This window comes from Mauremys mutica, chromosome 20 (genome assembly GCF_020497125.1).
Source record: "Mauremys mutica isolate MM-2020 ecotype Southern chromosome 20, ASM2049712v1, whole genome shotgun sequence".
In the NCBI taxonomy this organism is placed as follows: domain Eukaryota; kingdom Metazoa; phylum Chordata; order Testudines; family Geoemydidae; genus Mauremys; species Mauremys mutica.
In genome coordinates, this window is record NC_059091.1 from 7,908,468 (window position 1) to 7,925,130 (window position 16,663).

Sequence of the window (16,663 nt, forward strand, 5' to 3'; positions counted from 1 at the left end):
ATAAAGTTAACTTAAGACGGGCCACTTTCTTCCGAGGGGCAGCCAAGGAAAATGCGAGCCTAGAGAAATCTACGGTGGAATCACTTGAAATTGAAAATCTTCGGAGAAAAGGCGAAATGCCTGGCCATCTATATGGGCTAAAATACGCACAGAGAAGAACAGAAGAGACAATTGTTTTCCTATTAAAAGCTGCTGGATGCTCCAAAAAAAAAAGGGGGGGGCTGCATTCATTTATATGATTCAGTGCTGTTTAAATAATAATGTGGTCTTGGCAAAAAAAAAATGGACCCCATTGCCAATTTTCTCTTCTCACCCAGATAGAGCGAAATGATACTATCTCTGTATTTACAGTTCAATGGCTTGAATACTTAATTTAGTCTATTTTTCGGAACACTCCGTATACCCATAAATCTGCCAGGCTTTCTCTGTTACAATGCCATCAAATAAAGAGGACATTGACTTCCAAAGCAGCTACGGTCCAAATAACTAACAAAGATAATCTATAAAACTGATTTGGAAGGAAAGGGATGAGATGAGTTCCTTAAGTCTAATCACTCCGACACTATAAACAAATGGCTATAACCTTCGGAAATTAAGTTTGCTTTAATAACCTTTCATAAACAGACTTCTGTCTTGGTGGCTGCAGAAATTATCCTGGCTGGGCATTCCATGCCATACATCATACGATGGGGACTGGGGAGAGGTTTCCTGCACTCTGTAATTGTATTGGGGTCTGTTTCTGGGCCGAAAGCTTGGCTTTACTCAGGCAAGTAAAACCATGGAAGCCAAGGTTTTACTCTTCTTGTGAGGAATGTGGAGCAGGATTATCTATCTATACATGTGTGAAAGAAAGAAAGAAAGAAAGAAAGAAAGAAAGAAAGAAAGAAATTTCCCCATTCAGAAACAAGAAATTCCCTGGTATAGTGTGACTGTTTGTGAATAAAGAGTCATAGGTGGCTGTTACCTTACCCCTTTAAGGACATGATCTCAATCTATTGAGCACCAAAAGAGTAGCATGTAGCTTTTCCATGAGCAACTCCCTAGGAATTAGATCCAAGCAGCCAGATCCTGGATTCACCTATGTGCTGAAGTATACCAAACAAAGGGGTGCTTATTTCAAAGGCATGAACATGCATAATGGTCAGATGTTTCCCTTTAGCCCCTGTGTTTTTGTGTATGACTGTGGACGTATTGGAGGGGACTCTCAAAAGCTTGCATTATACAGAATTTAGTCTCTGGAGATAGAAAGAGCCCCTTCGATCTGGGGCCCTAGACAGTGGCTGTTCTGCTTAGGAGATAGCTTCATATTGGTCAGTGGTGATCTGTGAAATGGGTTTTTTTTTTTATTTTAATCCTGCCAGATCTGCCCTAACCCAAAGGTCGGAATTTAAACACGCCTTGAATGAGGGCCAGCTGAAGATGACGCTTGAATGTTGCAACTTCACTGCGGGCATTCTTCCAAAAATAATGTCTTCATCATCTCAGGTTTCAACAAGGCCTCTCTTCTCCCCCACCACACACTTAGATAGGAGAGGGTGGGGGTGGAGGGACTCTTCTCTCTGGAGGAGATGAGCACTGTCTTAGGAAGAGCCAGAGATGCGGTGGCGAGCTCTTCCCCAGTCCGGGGCTTTGTCTGGCTGAATACATTAAACAAGGGCACCCAGAGGTCATGCACTAGTGGAGCGAGCTCCATGTTTCCAAACAAGCCTGTTTCCACTGGTGTCAGAGCTCACTACTTCAGGATGAGGGAGGTGGGACTGAGGCTGCAGTACAGGCCTCTAAATGCAGCAAGGCGGTGGGGCTGCGGGGTGTGTGTGTGTGTGTGTGTGTGTAGATTTTGCCCTTCAGGTTTCAGGCTTGGCATCGAGTGGTAGGTCCTGTATGAAGGCAAATTTGCACTCCTGGCTTAGGCGACGACATCGCCATTGAAGTCAAAGGGAGGTTTCTAGGAATGGCTCAGGTTCAGGTGCTAGAATATTAAATTGAAATGGCTATTGGTATTTTCCTGTTCCATACAGAGCTTGCCTGGATGCTCCCCACCCCACAACCAGATAACTGTGTCCTCTTTGTTGCATGTAGAACCCTCTATTGCAAACTCTTACTGGGCAAAAGGTCATCTATGTACTGCAAAATCAGTGTCTAAATGCTGCTGTGCACACGTGTGGTTGTGTATGGTATGGGGTAGATAGGTGCCTGAGTGTGTTTGTGTATGGTCATGTGTGTGTTTTGGTACTTGTGTATGTTTTGTGCATAGAATATGTATTTGTGTATGGTGCGTACGTGTGTTGGTGTCTGTATGGGTGTTTGTATATGTTATGTATGTAAATTTTTGTGTATATGGTGTTTACGTTTGGTGTATGTCTGAGTGTGCCTGTGAGATATATATGTATATGGGTTTATGTATATATGTGGGGAGGTGTGTGTGTGTAAGAACATAAGAATGGCCATACCGGGTCAGACCAAAGGTCCATCTAGCCCAGTATCCTGTCTTCTGACAGCGGCCAATGCCATGTGCTTCAGAGGGAATGAACAGAAAAGGTAATTATCAAGTGATCCATCCCCTGTCACCCATTCCCAGCTTCTGGCAAATACAGGCTAAGGACACCAATAGCCATCAATGGACCTATCTTCCATGAATTTATCTAGTTCTTTTTTGAATCCTGTTATAGTTGTGGCCTTCACAACATCCTCTGGCAAAGAGTTCCATAGGTTGACTGTGTGTTGCATGAAGAGACACTTCCTTTTTTTGTTTTAAACCTGCTGCCTATTAATTTCATTTGGTGACTCCTAGTTCTTGTGTTATGAGAAGGAGTAAATAACACTTCCTTATTTACTCTCTCCACACCAGTCATGATTTTATAGACCTCTATCAGATCCCCCTTTAGTCGTCTCTTTTCCAAGCTGAAAAGTCCCAGCCTTATTAATCTCTCCTCATATGGGAGCTGTTCCATACCCTTAATCATTTTGTTGCCCTTTTGTGAACCTTTTCCAATTTTGAGATTCTGTTTTGAGATATATATTTGAGAGGTATATTTACTTATAGTCCATGGCTATGGATGTTTGCGCTGCTGTCTGCCAATGTTTTGAGTATGTGTGTGTATTTGTGTTCAATGTGCATGTGTAAACATATGTGTTTGTGTACAGTGTGCGTGTGAGTATGTGAATGTGTGTATTTGCTTATGATATATGTGTGCACGTTTGTGTGTGTGTGTGTTCATGAGTATGTGTGCATGGTGTAGATGTGTGTGTCTTATGGTATGAGTGTGAGAGAGAGAGTGTGTGTGTGTGTGTGTGTGTGTGTGTGTATGGTGTGCGAATGTATTTGTGTGGTGATGAGAGTTTGTGTATGGGTGTGTGTGGTAAGTTTAGGCAGGCAGTGTGGGAAGCAGGTAAAGAATTTTATCTCCATTTCAAGGTAATGTTTATCACTAAAGTTACCGTCTAACTATAAATTTCCATAAAGCTCCATTTCCAACCTACGCCTTTCCTATGGAATTTATGTCAAAAGAACCCTGAAAGCAAAACTACCTGTATGGGCTGACACACTGGCCAGACAGGGTGCGTCAGTTCTCTGTGCATGGGAGAAAAATAATTAACCCAAACCCTAATGAGATTGAACTAAACTGTAAAACTGTAGAAACGTCCAGATTACTGAGGACACCTTTGATCTCTGGGCCCTTTCACTGAAATTTACCATTAACCTCTTTGATGCACTTCTTCAAAGATGTGGAAATTTTGGGGTGAAACCCTGGAGCCATTGAAATCAATGGGAGTATTTTGCCATTGACTTCAATGGAGCCAGAATTCCCCCCACCCTATATTTTGCAGATGTTTGGGACCATTAGATTGAAAAGTACTTATGCAGCGGGTTTGATTAAGGAAAAAAGAAAGGCCACATTCCTCAGCTAATGTAAATCAACATAAATCCAGTGGAGCCATGCTGAGTTCCAGCGACTCCCATTCTGTATGGAAGACTTGGTTGTATAGAATTGGATTTATTTTACTTGAAGTTAAAAAAAATCCAGAATATTTTTGTTATGCGCCCCCCCTTCCGAAATTATTAAATGACCAGGCACCGCTTGTTTGCAGTGTTTTAGCCACGTTGGTCCCAGGATATGAGAGAGACAAGGTGGGGGAGGTAATATATTTTATTGGACCAACTTTTGTTGGTGAAAGAGATAAGCTTCTTCAGGCCCCGTGGAGCAAGACATCAGGCTCCGTGGAGCAAGACTTTCACCAACAGAAGTAGGTCCAGTAAAAGCTATTGCTTCACCCACCTTGTCTCGCTCAAAGCACCATTTGTCCGAGATATGGTATTCACTTCTGGAGGGGGCAGTTGTTTTTAATGTAGTCAGTATTTTCTGGACTCGTTTGGAAATCAGAAGGGAAGAGCAAGTGACTTGATTGAATTCATTGTGTTGAATGATGAAACAAAAGAAATAATCAGACATTTATTATGACTAATATTGTTGCCGGTGTTGTGCCAACAGTTCCAAACAGTTTACAGTCTCAATAACCCTGAGGATAGGAGGGGAAACTGAGGCACAAGGAGGTGGTCTCACCGGGCTGTTTTGCTGAACAGTGACTGCAAGATAGAACCCCAGATTTCTGTGAAAATAATGGCATTGGCCCCCTGGTTCAGCAAAACGCCGAGGCACTTGCTTAAGTCCCATTGATTTCAGTGCATTTAAGCACCTGGTCAGAAATAAGCACCAGCTTAAGTGTTTTACACCTGCTTCAGCGTAAACCCACACTTATGTTCTTTGTTTGATCAGCTCCTTAGAGAGCTAAGGCAGCAGGTAAGTGGCATTGCCTGGGCAAACACATTCCAGCTAGGCATGCCTAAAGCCAAAGTCAGCTCATGCCAAGAAAATATCCAGGATTCTCCTGGAAAGCAGAATACATTTTTAACTTTCATGTGACAGCATTTATTTATACACACACACACACACACACGCACACACACTCACGCCCCGATGCACCTACAGACTGTCTATGGAGCGTGAAAGACATACTAGGAAAATAGAAATACTAGGAGGTCGAGAATGCCTGCACTAGAAAGTTACACACCATAATAACTTAGCAAATGTAGCGTCCCCAGCCAAGCGTTGATCTCTTTAAGAGCTGGAGCCAAGGATGCAGTAAACTTAGATGATAAAAAATTAGTATGTAAAATAACAGAGTGAAATACAATTTCCCTGAATACCACTTTCCTTTCATTACCCTTTGACTGGCTGGGACTTTAAAAGCTGTACCCCAGCCATTTTCTTTAACTGCTTCATGATCCAGACCTAATGAATTTGCTTTGCTACCAATAAATCAGAATCAATGTTTTCTCTTCAATTTTGTATTCCTACTTTCTTGGAGAGAGTCACCAAAGAGTGCGACTGCCACAAGTTAGCAAAGTAACACGCTATTATTAGCAATCCGCAGACTTTATAATGTTACAGTGCACCATGGGTTTTGCAGCTGGAAGGGTTTGCAAATCACAGATTATATTAACTGTTTGCCGTGTCCTGTGAAATGTGGAGCACTGCAAGATTTTAAACTGTGCTGTATATATATGAAGCTGCTAAACAAACAACAGCGATTATTCCCCCCATGGGGACCATAGCAGAGGGGCCGCAGTGCCCTTTGATTAAAAGTAACTTCAGTGGAACAGAATATGGTGATCCTTAGACATTGCTTCCTGACATTTTCCTGCCTCCGTGGAATCTGATCAATACAGTATGTATGATGAGATTCGTGGATTTCCCACATCTGTTTCCATAGCTGTCCTAGAAACGCCATGGATGCTATAGATATGTGTTGGTGGTGGTGGTGTGTGTGTGAGAGAGAGAGAGAGAGAGAGAGATCTACTGGTTATTTCCCCCTCCAAAGACTAAGTGGGAAGGAACATGCAACATACCATATCAGAGAATGGCATTTGTAATTCTCCTTGTGTGTGGAAACCGAATTTGTTGAGTGTGCATTTTCCTTTCTTTTCTCTTCTGCCCCCGCCCCTTTTTTTTCTTTTTTTCCTTCTGTGCCAAAGCTGGTTACTGATGTCTCCTCTCCATGACTTCTTGCTGCTTGGCTCCCATTCAGATCCTGCACTGAAGGCATTTATCATTCTACATCACAAGGTGGCTCCGCGATTTAACTTCAGAGCCAGTTCTCTGGGGAATATTTAGGGCATATGTAGTGTGTTGGGGTGGGGGGACTAGCCACATTTTTATTTGTTATCTTTATGTAAAATACTTGTACAAAAACACCCCATGCCACTGTCTAACATAAACAAATTACTTTTATAGTCCCATGAAAACAACCCCCACAGGATCAGAATTTCCTGGGACACGGGGGGGAGGGGATTAAAACGAAGGTAATGCATCCAAAGAAAATACATTGTGCATTAGCTCAGATCTTTTTTATGGAAACACAACAATAACATTTTGTGACAGAGCAAGTTTGCTGGGAAAATAGGCCCATGAACAAATACAACAAAACTACCGTTTCTTGAATTTAAAAAATGATCTTTAATGAACACAAGCACATAAGAGGGGAGAAAGCCGGTTTCCATCAGCTCCAAAACTTTGATCAGTGGCGAGGGGCTGGGAAGGAGGAGATTTTTTTTTTTGCAGAACGTACGCTTCATTTCTTGCAAAGAATCCCCTCTGAAGAATTAGCAAGCTATGCAATTTTTTTAACCGTCCAAGATCCCAGTTCTCATGCCTATACATCCTTTACAAGGAGCATAACAATGACAAGATCTTTGGTTGTGGTGCAGGAATTTACTTTCCAAGTGCAAGGAACTAGAAGTGAAATTAACCAGGCTTTGAGCTGAGAATTCGGGATCACGTGAGCTGAAAGAGCACAGCCGAGTTCCATAAAGTGGTTTAGGGGAACAGACTCTCGTGCTCTGGTCCAGAGTCGTTCCCCCCCCCCCGCCCCCTCTCCCCCCGTAGTCCAGATCTTGAGAGGAGAGGGGAGACTTCCCTCCTCTGGATGCTCTGAAGCAAGAGACTCTACCTCTCTGGAAGTGTCCGGAGTGTAGAAAAGACTGTGAGGTATTTAAGGCACTCCAGACAATTGCTCATTCTGTAGTGAGTTATTACGCTGCTGAGCCAAAGGTCATTAGAAAGGATAAGGGCAGCCATAAAACCGGCACAACTAGCATGCTTTTCCTACAGAGATTATCATTATTGGCTTATTAATACACGATAATTTTGAATTATACACGGCAATAAATAGGAGAGGGTTGACTCGTGGCTTTAAATATTTTATGAATCTCAAAGCGAGCATTTTAAGCCACACCACGTGCCTCCGAATCATTAGAAGGACTCAACTTTCCTCTCTGGTCCAAGGTTTTTTTTTTTATTTTTTGTTTGCTTTGGTTTTGTTTTCTTCAAATAACAAAATAGAAGTGGTTTAAAGAGCAATCGAATGGAAGTTTGCAACATCTGAAGAGAGAAAGAAGTGCATTTAGGAAGCTCCAAAAGTAGCGTGTTTGGTCTTAAGCGGTTACCACTCCCTGACTGAAATCCTGAAATCAGATATTGTGATGCAAAAGAGGGAAAAAAAGAGAGAGAAATCACTCTATAGTTGCATTCAAAATGCAATTTGCAATACACTCGGTCATTCCAAAACTCGGAGGCGATTTCAGTGCTAAAGCTACCCTTTGATCACCCACTGGCTAGGAGGAACCAGACGAAAATAAATAGATGAGCTGTCCCCTCATTTCTTAACCCCAAGAACAGAAATTGTAGCGTGTGCCAACGCTAATCACATTTTAAAAGAAACACCCCCGTTCTATGATATTTTGCTAAGTTTTTCGATTCAATAATATCAGGGATCAGCTTTCTAATTTATATATTGCTTCCTGACATTTAAGAGCCCTGGTGATGAAATATACGTCCTCAAATGCCTCCCAGCACCATAACTCTGCCAAAACACAAAGTTCATTCAGGGGAAAACCAATAATAAGAACAATAACAGTAAGTAGGAACTTAAACAATATTTTAAATTCAAGCTCACATGCATCAATTCTTCAGTAACCCCCCCTCCCCACCTTTCACTGAAATATATTCACTGAGTAGAAAATAATATCCAGCCTGCCTTTTATGTGACACAAATAAACTTAACGGTCACGAAAATATGTTAGTAAAACTGTACCTAGGCACTCGACAGCGAAGGTAACATTCAGGCACGGATTGGCCTGCAGACATCAAGAAATACAGTGTCTGGCCAACAAAATCTTCAGTATGTTTAATGAATGATATGCTTAAATCACATAATTATAGGGGAAAGCGTATTTTTTAAACAATCTTGATTAAAATAGAATTATTTTTGCACAAATAAATCTGACACGGTTAACATACATATTTCCCCCCTCCCCCATCCTAACCTCATTTCCCCCAACCCAAAGTATTTGCGGCAACATTATTCTTCCAAGAGTAAATCTTCTTCTACAGATGAACAGTATATAGAGGTATCTTTCCTTTAAGTTTGTAATCTTCATTGTACACAACATACACACATACAGCACCCCGGAGCGAATCCTGCCCAGAGTTCATATATTTTAAAAATACACTCAAATAAAAAATTTTACCAGACTTTCTGGCCTTTCCTCTAGAACGCGATCATATACAAATACCTTTAGCACAGCAATCATAAATATTGTCGTCTTTCTAAAACAAGCATTTCCTCTTCTTCCACCATCTTCTTCCAAGCAATAAGCACTCTTTGCGCTGGCACAAGACTAATTTAATCACCAGAGTCGAATCCGAACCTAGGGGAGGAAATAATACAAAATTAGCTTCTTAGCTCAACTCATGGGATGCAGTAGCTTCATTGTTCCTTTGTTCGAGTTTGCATCAGCGCGAGCGGAACATCTCTTCCCCCCAAAACGAAACTTTCTTTTCCCACCCCCCTCTCTTGTGCTTGGGCTCTGAATCCAATCATTCTTCATCATCTTGCTGTAGGAGCTGGAACTCTGCTTAGCTTTGTATAGAGTCTTTTGTGCGTGTGTGTGTGTGTGTGTGTGTGTGTGTGTGTTCAGCCGCTGTCCTCTTGCCTGAGGCGTGGGCAAAGAAATAACACAAACACAGACACAACCCACAACACGAGCATTTTAGGAAAAGTTGCAGACTTGGGAGGAATCTCTCTCCCATAACCTGGGTTTTTAAAAAAGACTCCTTGATGTACTAAGTGATGCAGAGACTAGGGTGTTTTTTTCCCCTTCCTTCCCCCTCCTTGTTTACAGCTACAGAAGGCAAAAGAGTCATAAATCTTAGGGCAGCCTACAGAGACAAGTACATTTGTATGCATCGTTAGAACTAGCTAATACCTAAACCCATTAGCAGACCGTGTAGAGTTCGAGTTTCCGGTGTACATTAACTTACAGTTAAATTCTGGAGGAAAGGGCATTGTGAATTAACATAAACTATATCCATCATATAGTTTGTCATATTAGATTAGTCAACCATGGATTTGTGTGTGTGTGCGTGTTAAACTTTTTTTTTTTTTGAAGCTTTCCAGCGCTGTGTTAATTTCAGACAAGGGGCTGCCTTTTTTGCATAACTGCCATAAATCATATATCAGGATCTTTTTTAAAAAAGTACAAGCACCCCAATTACTGTGCATATTAAACAAGAAATCGCAGTGATGTGGGGGAGAGTGAAATCAAGAAATGTCAATGAGGAGATTGGACCAAGAAAAGAAAGATTATCTATCTATCTATCTATCTATCTATCCCCATACACCCCTTCTATCTATCTATCTATCTATCTATCTATCTATCTATCCTGGGCCAGCCTCTCTCTCTCTCTCTCTCTCTCTCTCTCTCTCTCTCTCTCTCTCTCTCTCTCAACAAGAAAGAAAATCCTTCATTAACAAGAAGGTGAGGTGGGATTCAGAAAAGAAATGGATCCTTTAAGGCAACACACACTGGAACCTAATGGTGGAAAGGGTCAAATTATGAGACCAACACACAAGCAAAACCGTATTTTGTATTTTTATTTTATGTTGGTAAATTCCTTTCACCATTAGTCGGTGGCTTCCATTGCACGCAAGGGACCTTTTTCCAGGAGATCCATTATGGTGCCTATTTCCTTCCAGTAATCAATGCTTTTGTGTCTTCATTCTACTTGCCCTGGCTCCCCATCTTTGCTCGCATGACGCTGGGTTTGTTCCCATATTGATGCTGACACCCCTCCCTTCCACCCCCACTGCACCATCATAATATGCACCACAGACATACTGCCACCCCCAGCTTTGCTTTGAAAAATCCCCTCTCGCTTCGCCTATATTCACAGATTCCCCCCTCCCTCTTTCTTCCTCCCTCTCTCGTCCTCACCGCCCCCCCCCACCCCACCCCCGGGTTTGGGTTGCACATAGATTATCTGAACTTTTGTTGTTCGCTTTTCCTCCTTCGCCCGTGAAAGCGTTAAAGGTAAGGGACTGGCACTCGCGTCCAACAGCAGGCTTTTGTAAGGATGATTTATTGCCTCAATCTTGGTTCACCCAGAGTTCACATGGATTTGCTGCTGCTGAGGGCTAAAAGATGGTCTCCCTTGACAAGTGTGACTATTGGAAATGCCTCTTTTCTCTCCCTCTCTCGCCCTCTCTCTCTGCTGGGCTTCCAAAGTGTAAAATGGTTTATAATTGAGAATGAGTTTTGCTTGTGTGTGTGTGTGTGCGTGCGCGCGCGCTTGCGTGCGTGTGTTATACACCACTATGAATATCATTGCAAAGCCAACACGATCTGCATGGGAAGTCTGCTACCTGTGATCGGGCACAGAACCCAATTTAAAAAAAAATAAGCGCACATATGTTTTTTTTTTAATGGGATCTGCGCCCAATCACAGGCAGCTGACTTCCCATGCAGCTCGTGTTGGCTTTGCAAGGATGTTCAGACAAAAGGCTCTTATTGCTTTTTGATGCACACACACACCCCGTAGAAGTTATGGCCTGGTGTCTGTGGGAGAATGAGATTTCCAAATCTTCTTTGTTGGGGTTGGGGGTGGGGGTGGGGGTTTGAGGAGGAATTGTTACTAATCTGGACTGCGATGGGGGTTAGTGCGGTTAATCTGGGTGTGCTTAGCCCGAGAGCCCTTGCATCTCCTTATTTCAGAGGAATTACTCAGTTACCAACAACAGCACATCCCCTCTTCTTCCTTCTCCCCTCCCCCCTCCCTCGGTTTAAAACAAGTAAAATAATTTATTAAATGCATCGAGGTCTTAAACTCCTGCAGACGCATCAACCATAGATTACACAACGTGACCTGCCTTCCAATGCTCCTGATCCCCCACAGACACCAAAAAAGAAAGGAGGGAACAAAGGGAGACCCAATCCCCTTCTATAAGGCCCCTCTTTCTAACCCCCCCACCCCTTTATATTTGCAGCGGAAACGTTATTTTTTCTATATCGAAATGTGTTTGTACTTTGAATATCCGCCTTCATTTGCCTGTAAAATAACCCTTGTGATAATGCTAATAAGATGCAAATTTTATAGAGCGCTAATCGCTTTTTCTTAATTTATGCTTCAAGGAAATGAGGGGCCTTATCTAAAAACGTTTAAATAGAGCCAGCCAGGTGCATGAGCTGTTTGCTATTTCTAACTATTCCCTTCATCTGTCTCTGTATATCTAGATGAGTATGGGTGCTCGTGTGGTGTGTGTATGCAGAGAAATTACATAGAGTATAGACTATATATATGTATGGTTCTATGTATCTGGATGTACAAGGGTGAATTTGGGTGTGTATATAGTTATACACTACATAGCGACTCTATATAGTATAGGTCATATATATTTATGTCTCTGTATCTAGATATATGTGAGTGATCTTGTGTGATTGTGTTTATTTATAATCATAGACTACATATAAAGAGATTATATATATAACATAGATTATGTATGTGTATGTCTATATATCTAGGTGTGTATGTGTAATTTTGTGTATGCTTTGTGTGTGCATATAATCACAGGCTATATACAGAGGTATGTATGGGGTAGAGACTGTATATATCTCTATATATCCAGATGTATATGCCTGGTTGTATGTATGTGTATAGTCAGAGACTGCAGAGAGGCTATATAGACACTATATATCATATATCTTCATTTTATTAAAAGCCATGTGGAAACTATTTTACGTGGTTGTACCTTTCTAAAACGTTTTTAGTGACTGGCTTAATCTTTCAAAGCTGTGGAAGAATCACTAGAAAGATGATGGAAATATTTTCAATGATATATACATGAATAACCCAGAGTAGGCTAACTTCTGTTTACTCATGCCATCAGTCCTATTCAGGTGAAGTTTTATTCCTGGAAAAAATAATGAAGCATTAACGCGATTTCAATATTTTTAATTTGCCTCACCTAAATCTTTAGCAAAGAGGTTGAATCTGGACTTGCACAGAAATTAATGTTCAGGGTTTATTTTTTAAATATTTGATGCTCAACTTGACTGTCTTCATCTGTTAAATGAATCCCTTACTTTGTCCCAAACCATAATTATATTCACTTCTGATAAATAATTCATGCCCATCTCTTACCTTTGCACTGCCTCGTCTTCAAAACAAGCCCAGATATGATTCTTGAAAAAACAGAGTTAAATGTAATTTAATAGAATCAAAACGGAATGTTTTTTTCTTAAAGTAGACATGTTTGAACCCGGGATTAAAAAAAGGGAACGTTTCTTTAACTATTATCCAGCCTGAGACGGTTTAGTTAAACCCATGGCAGTGCAAACACCAGAAATGCAAATATTCCTAATAATACATTTGTAAGGAATCCATAATGGTGGATACGTTGATGAGTTCCTTAAACTGTATAGCTAGTCTGGAGGTAGATAATTAAATAAACAAATCACAATAAAACGCATTAACTTAGTGTGTTTTAACTGATGGTGTCTGAAGAGAAAGACACAGAGTTGCTAGGTCAAATTCATCGCTGTATAACTCCAGTGACTTCAACAGATTTACACCCCAGGGCTCAAAGACTAAATTTAGCTCAGTGGCCTGTAAATCAGCCGGATTTAAATGAAACTTTAAGCAGCTAATGAAATATACCAGAAGCCGAGGACTCACAATGATATGCTGCAATGTAAATATGTTTTCAATAAACACAGGGTCTGTAAAAATCCGGGATCGTTTAGATAGGACTGGGATGTCTTTTGAATGGGTAATCTGAACTGCGCTCAGTACTCAGGCTATTCTCGCCGCGAATCCACCGCCCCCGCCTTGTCTCACCCCCTTTAAACACCCTCTCGGCTTTCCGCACCGCACACACTTGCCATTTCTAACGGGCCGACCTAGTTGATGTTGATTTAAGTTTTATTTATTTACTGGCGTTGAGGTTTGCCATCAGTTCGGCCGTGGCTCAGTCAAAAACCTAAGGGCTCATTACATCCCTTTCCCTAGCACGCTGGATACCTCGCAGCGCAATTTAAAATTGCGCGCAGGTGAGGGCTCCTAAGGCTTCATTCCCCAAAGGCCTGAGCGCTTTCGACTCCCCCTGACTGCCGTGGGAATTGAAACACGAGATCCTGCGCGGGTTCGAGCCCCGCTTCATCTAGGCCGGTATGTAAACAGGGGCCTGTTTCTGCCGGTGTATGTGAGGGCAGAATTTGGCCGCAGTTTTTACTTTGCGGGGTTTTTTTTTTTCGCGTATGGATTTCTATACAACACTCCCCCCGTATTTAAGATTGGAATCTATCTATCTATCTATCTATATCTATATCTATATCTATAGATAGATATATTCCAATCTTAAATACGGGGGGAGTGTAGATAGATAGATAGATATAGATAGATATAGATATATCTCACTGCTAATGCTGCTTTAGTACCTATATGCAGGCAGTGTCCATATATATATATATATATGCTAAAGCAGCATTAGCAGTGATGCACATCACATGCAAACAAACAGAGCAGGGCGACTTTCGTCTTGAACTTTTGCTGGGTGGAAAGAAGGAAAAGTTACACATCGGATACATTTCCCAGTCCACTTGGTGGTGGCTGGCGTACAAAACAACGACCAGAGTGAGATCGCTTTGTAAACAGGACAGCAATCCCACGTGCACTTTCCACTCAAACTGGGCATTAACATTTTCTCTCTGGGACATGAGAGAGAGAGAGAGAGATCTCTGATCGTTTGGAAGTCTTCCACCATACAAGGGAGAGAAAACCAGATCGTTATCCTGTTCCTTTCTGAAACAAGGGGGAAATTAAACTGGGACCGTTGAAAAGGAATATGACGGGTGTATGTTATGGAAAGTTTGCAGAACAGTGAAGTGTGTGTGAGTGAGAGAGAAGCTAGAACCCGCGTCCTTAGCAGCCCTAATCAACTTGCTTGTAATTGTATGTGGCATTTTAACTACAGCTTCTTCCCCCCGTCAGACAGAGATCGGACACGAAATGTCCGATCAACTTAAAACAAACAAGATTTGTGGGGGATTTCCAGTCATAAATAACCCAACAGTCGGAGTTTACCCTCCGGGCTGGTTTGTTGGTTTAGGGTGGTTGGTCTGTTCTAGGCACACCGGTAACGATGGAAGGGGTCGGTCGCTGGCTGGGGGTACATGTGCTTTAGCTGAGCAGCTCCTCCAAAGTTACTACGAAAGATGCCGCAAGGGCAGAGAAACCATGGCCCCGTTGGAGTCAATGGCCTCTTTAGCGCCAGGACTCTACCCGCGCTGCTGGACCACAACAGGGCATAGCCTGCCCTTTCCGGGACGGGGGCTTGCAGTTGAGGTTAGCACAGGAGGTGTCTTTGAAACGCCTTTAATGAGGCTCTGAGACAACAACGCTTATAATTATAATTATTCCTTGCAGTTGCTAATTTCGATTTATCTTCCAGGGCTCTTTTGTATGCCTGTCATTGCCCGTATAAGCTAATGGTTTTGCCAATAGTCCTTGCTTGTCTCTTCCCAAAGAAAATCGTTTGGTTTTAAACAAGAGCTCCCGACTGCAAAACTCACGGACTTTGCCCGAAAACGTCTGCGGTTAATTTCCATAAACTAGTAAAAATAAAGATGCGATTATGAACACACACATTGCACTGACCAGGGGCCAAGCGTTTCTTCAGCAAACGTTGCTATGTTTACATGAAACAAGCCATTACACCCAGCACGTGCATCAATAGCTTATTTCAAATAAAGACCGACGTTGCAACATGACTGCCTCCATCATGCAATGTAAGCACCGAAGATAATCTGTTGTGTGTTAAACAAGATTTAAGATCTGCTGTCCCCAGGGCAAGGCTATACACACACACACGCACACACAATCATGGAGGTGACCAGAAAGGTGCAAAGCCAGAGGATATCATTGTTTGGATCCTCAAGTTATTTTAAGTTGTTTTTTTTTAATTTAAATTAATTTTATGTTTTTATCAGCAGGTTTGGGTGCTTTATGCACAGGATGGCTGGTGAGAGATGTTCTTGAGTGACGTGGGTATGTTGGTTTAGAACGTTTGCTCTTGAGTTCTAACTCTGGTGGAATCTTCCTCAGAAGAAGCCTTTGGAGATCTGCCCATGGCTAGGATCCACTGAGTCCCTCTCCTGTGTTGAGTTAAAGATATCCAGTCCCCCTCCTTCCCCACCTCACCAACGAGAAGAAACCAGAGATGCAAAAAGCTGCCCAAGACCATAGACTTTTGGAGGCTGTCTTTCCTAAGGTCCCATTACCATGGGGTGTCAGTCAGCAGCCTCTCCCATCTCCAGAGGGACACCAGCCTCGCTACTGCCTGAAGCCAGAAACATCCATGACTTTTTCAACAAGCCAAAGACTTGCCTTGCAGGGCTTCAACAGGGCTCTGGGGCGCAAGGATGATCAGATCTCAGAACCAGCCCCCAAGGTTCCAGTGATCTCCTCCACCATTCCATGTGGCCTCCCAAAAAAGGCAGAAGCTTTCTGGACCAATGACCAATCCTAACCCTGATGATAGCAACAGAGCTCACCCCTAAACAAGGCACAACTCCAAAGCAAAAAAACCCAACCTACTTACAACAGGTATGTTCCATCTGATCCCAATAACACTTTCTTTTTACAATGCGTGCACTGTACAGACAATGGGTTTCTTAGCAACTCCAAATGAGTGGTCACCAGTAGCCCTTTGACAGAATTTTAAACAACTGTATAAATACTCATGACTTACTCCAGAAAATTTTACCCTGCATGGTTGATGTTGTTCTCACAAGGTTATGAAAACAATGCTCAGTGCTAGAAATGATTTTTAATCTAATAATCCTAAATTCTGCATACTTTATTGTCCTAATTTCTTGTGCACTAGCCATTGCATTTTGATGCAACTTTGTTCATTGAGGGACAAAGGAACAGATAGAGAGAAGGATGGATGGAGGAGACGGTAGGATGGATGGATGTGAAATTACCTAGGAAGACATATGAAGAGATATAGAGAAAGAGAGATATTATGTAAAATGACATGGATAGAAAGATAGATGTAAAGTTACCTAGACAGAGAGAGATTAAATTAGAAAGAAAGAAAGAAAGAAAGCCAGCACATATCACAACTCTTGGTAACAGCAGAACACTTTGAAATTGTCTGCACAGGTTCTATCCGAGGTTGTTAAAAATCCAGACTTTTAATTGAATTTGGATATTGTCTGTCCACCAATGGGACATTTCAAATGACTGCAACCAGTTTATCACTTGCA

General features: G+C 42.0%; 1 protein-coding gene across 5 annotated transcripts in view; it reads left to right on the forward strand.

The window, feature by feature from the left end:
* The window catches only part of LOC123353676 (homeobox protein Hox-B1-like), a 134,062-nt gene that overhangs the window by 49,351 nt on the left and 68,048 nt on the right, over positions 1–16,663 (forward strand). For 3 of the 5 annotated variants that reach the window (XR_006574553.1, XR_006574554.1, XR_006574552.1), the window contains one exon: positions 15,383–15,998. The exons of 1 other annotated variant lie outside the window; for it this stretch is intronic. The gene's annotated coding sequence lies outside the window, so the exon portion shown is untranslated. The remainder of the gene's footprint in view (positions 1–15,382; positions 15,999–16,663) is intronic. One more of the 5 variants, XR_006574555.1, reaches the window with a different exon arrangement.